Here is a 4,557-nt window from a genome sequence, read left to right as displayed (position 1 = left end):
GAATTATTTTCAGGGCTCCAATTACTTCAAATATTTCACTTTAAAATGTTTTATGTGGTAAATATTGCATACATTGTGTAGTAGCCATATAAAAACATCAACGTCTTCTTTGACAAAAGCGCATAAAACAAACAAAATAATAGTTCCAGCATAAAATGGACAGATATGTCGGAAGTTGATCTCGTAACTTAAGTGTTGAACGTAAAAGAAAAACCTAATAAAAATGTATCACTTTATGAGTGGGGTACCTTTTGGATCCCAAATATATTTAGTGATTTTTTATTTATCTTTTCACTGTGGTTACTCAAAAATATGAAATAATTAAAATCAATGGTGTCCTGCATTATTGATCTTTTAGGGCTCTGATTACTAAATACTGCATATTTCAGTTTTACTATAAAAAAAACTAAGTTGTTTTTGACAGAAAAGCCATAAAACTTTTTTTAAAATTTGTATTACTTTATATCAACTTGAAGTTGATATAGAGATTTACTGTAAGCGTTAAATAATAATAATAAAAAAATAATCTGACTTATTTTTAACATTTTAATGACTGAAACCCTTTATGGTCCCCGGGACCCCTAAAGGTAAAATAAATAAAAAATGCATATGTTTTGTTATGGTTTGAAAATGAAAAATATCAAAATGGCCCCCACATGCTTTAATTTTTCCGTGTGCGGCCCTCAGTGGAAAATGTTTGGACACCCCCGTCCTGGACCTGCTTTGCATAATATAAGTGACCACTCCTTTTAGAGGCGGCCTTAGTGTTGTTGACTGTGGAACTCCTGAATAAATAGAGGGACGCAAGAGCTTAACCTTAGGGCGTAGGGCGAGACTGTGACTAAGTGTGCAGCTCCATGCGTTCTCCTCATGAGCTAAATTGAACTCTGTCTCTGCATGATTTCCTTGCTTATTGTCTGATTAATAGATGTCATTAGTGTTTGAACCTGACAGAAAACAGGGAAAGGACGGTGCAGACACTGCAAGAAAGTATACACCGACATGCATTGCCGCAAGTGTGATGTTCGCCTTTACTTTTCAGAGGACAAGAACTGTGTTTGGGACTATCACTACCAGAAAATAAAACACTGAATGAAGTAGTTGTTTTATCCTGTTCAGTAGTTTTTTTTAAATGAATAGCTTCATAAAAATGTGACTGATGCGTGATTATAATTAATGGTATAACCTTTATAGGACTAAGTAAGCAATCAACCCTGCAAATGAACCCTCGGCTGTTCTGAATTGCTGTTCAGACAATGTGAGTACAACTACAGAAATGTTTCTACCAACTATGTGGCAATAATCCAACATTTCTGTAAAAACATACATAAACATTAGTTTTCAAAAACCACTCTGTAATGCCTCTTACAACAACATCTGAAAGGTAAACATATTTTTTTTAGGTTTACAGGGTACAGCACGTCCAAGTCCGAGTCCATGGTTCTCGCCCGGAAAAGGGTGGAGTCCCATCACCGAGTTGGGGAGGAGATCTTGACCCATGTGGAGGAGTTCAAGTACCTCGGAGTCTTGTTCACGAGTGAAGGAAGAGTGGATCGTGAGATCAGTGCGGCGTCTTCAGTAATGCGGGCGCTGTATTGATCCGTTGTGGTGAAGAAGGAGCTGAGCCGGAAGGCGAAGCTCTCAATTTACCGGTCGATCTACGTTCCCATCCTCACCTATGGTCATGAGCTTTGGGTTTTGACCGAAAGGACAAGATCACGGGTACAAGCGGCCGAGATGAGTTTCCTCCGCCGGGTGGCGGGGTTCTCCCTTAGAGATAGGGTGAGAAGCTCTGTCATCCGGGGGGAGCTCAAAGTAAAGCCACTGCTCCTCCACATCGAGAGGAGCCAGATGAGGTGGTGGGGGGATCTGGTCAGGATGCCAACTAAACACCTTCCTATGGACCCAGGACACGTTGGGAAGACTATGTCTCCCGGCTGGCCTGGGAACGCCTCGGGATCCCCCGGCAGGAGCTGGACGAAGTGGCTGGGGAGAGGGAAGTCCGGGCTTCTCTCCTTAGGCTGCTGCCCCCGCGACCCATCCTCAGATAAGCGGAAGAAGATGGATGGATGGATGGATGGATGGATGGATGGATGGATGGATGGATGGAAGGTAAGCAGGTTTAGGTTTTAAAGAAAGTATATATTTTCGATATTTGTGTTATTTTACATTTTCTGTGTTTGTACTATAAGCATCTCATTAAACACATCATATGAATAAACTTCTAAAAAATGAATGAAAATGTGCCCACAGTACATTTTTCTTCCCATATTGCCAGTTGCACCATAACTTCCGTGGTAAACCACCATCAGTATGCTTGGGCAGTCTATCAATAGTACTTGACACATACATTTCGCTTGATAACATTATCTTGCGTGGTATGCGCGCGTGTGTGTGTGTGTGTGTGTGTGTGTGTGTGTGTGTGTGTGTGTGTGTGTGTGTGTGTGTGTGTGTGTGTGTGTGTGTGTGTGTGTGTTCTTGTATTTCTACCCTTCTATGGACATCAACAAGGAAAAGTAGCTTCCATATGAGGAGCAGTGAACAAGTTAGGACATAAATCATGGTCCCAATATGGAAAACCATTGCATCTTATAGAGAATGTCTCATTTACACCCCTGGTGGTGAAATCTATCAAAATGAGGGTGGTCCCAAAAAGGATGGATTTTTCAAATTGACTGTGTCGGTTTTAAAAGTGCTCCCCCTCTGGTCAACATATGAAATAACAAGTGTGTGTAAGAAATTGAAACGTGCCCCCTTTGGCCACAATTAATTTAAAAAAAATAAAAATAAAATATGTAGATAGAGACATACTGTAATAACTTGAAGTAAATAATGAAGATTAAAAAACAATTCCAAAAAAAAAAAAAAAAAATTAACTAAAAGCAGTCTTTTTCTCACAATGTGTCGACTTTTTTCTTATAAAATTGGGGAACAATTTCTCATATTCTTTCTGTTTCTGTAATATTGCAATATTTTCTCGTAAAATGATTACTTTTTTATGTTAAATTACTTTTTAATGCAAAATGGTGAAATTTGTCTTATAAAATTGGGACTTTAATCACAATATTGCCAAATTTTGTGTTGTTCTTGTAAAATAGTAAAAAAAAAAAAAAAAAGGAAGACTTTTTTTCATAATTTTGCCAAGTAAAATTCAGATTTTTATTAATATATTGCCAACATTTTAAATTTATCTTATAAAATTTGGATTTTTGTTGAGTAAAATTACGACACTTTTCATAAAATTGCCAACGTTTTAAGCTTTTCTTGTAAAATTGCCACTGTTGAGTAAAATTCCAACTTTTCTCATAATATTGCACAAATGTTCTGTTTTTCTTGTAAAATGTTGCATGTAACAATTTTTAAGTGCTCCCCCTATGGCTAACATATGTAATAACAAGTGTGTGTAAGAAATTGAAACACTCCCCCTTTGGTCAAAATTAATTTAAAAAAATAAAAATAACTATGTATATAGAGACATACTGTAATAACTTGAAGTAAATAATGAAGATTAAAAAACAATTACAAAATAAATAAATAAATAAATTAAAAGCAGTCTTTTTCTCATAATGTGTCGACTTTTTTCTTATAAAATTGGGGAACAATTTCTCATATTCTTTCTGTTTCTGTAATATTGCAATGTTTTCTCGTAAAATGATTACTTTTTTATGTTAAATTACTTTTTAATGCAAAATGGTGAAATTTGTCATATAAAATTGGGACTTTAATCACAATATTGCCAAATTTTGTGTTGTTCTTGTAAAATAGTAAAAAAAAAAAAAAAAAAAGTATGACTTTTTTTCATAATTTTGCCAAGTAAAATTCAGATTTTTATTAATATATTGCCAACATTTTAAAGTGATCTTATAAAATTTTAATTTTTGTTGAGTAAAATTACGACTCTTTTCATAAAATTGCCAACATTTTAATCTTTTCTTGTAAAATTGCCACTGTTGAGTAAAATTCCAACTTTTATCATAATATTGCACAAATGTTCTGTTTTTCTTGTAAAATGTTGCGTGTAACAATTTTTAAGTGCTCCCCCTCTGGCCAACATATGTAATAACAAGTGTGTGTAAGAAATTGAAACGCGCTCCCTTTGGCCAAAATTAATTAAAACAAATATATAATAAATATGTACTGTATATAGAGACATACTGTAACAACTTGAAGTAAATAATGAAGATTAAAAACCAATTACAAACAAAAAAATTCAACAAAAAATATTTAACTAAAAGCTTACCTTTTTTATATTTGCATAGTATGTATACATTATTAATGTTGTAAATACAAATCATTATATATCTAGAAAGGGTGGTCCTAAAGAGGTAGGCATTTTTCTGAGGTCTTAAGAAGGTAACAAATACAAGAGTGTGTGTGTGTGTGTGTGTGTGTGTGTGTGTGTGTGTGTTCTTGTATGTCTACCCTTCTTGAGACATCAACAAGGAAAAGTACCTTCTATATGAGGAGCAGTGAACAAGTTAGGACATAAATCATGGTCCCAATACGGAAAACCATTGCATCTAATAGAGAATGTCTCATTTGCACCCCTGGTGGTGA

The sequence above is a fragment of the Entelurus aequoreus genome, linkage group LG01, assembly GCF_033978785.1.
Source record: "Entelurus aequoreus isolate RoL-2023_Sb linkage group LG01, RoL_Eaeq_v1.1, whole genome shotgun sequence".
NCBI classification, from domain to species: domain Eukaryota; kingdom Metazoa; phylum Chordata; class Actinopteri; order Syngnathiformes; family Syngnathidae; genus Entelurus; species Entelurus aequoreus.
Note: the sequence above shows the minus strand (reverse complement) of the source record.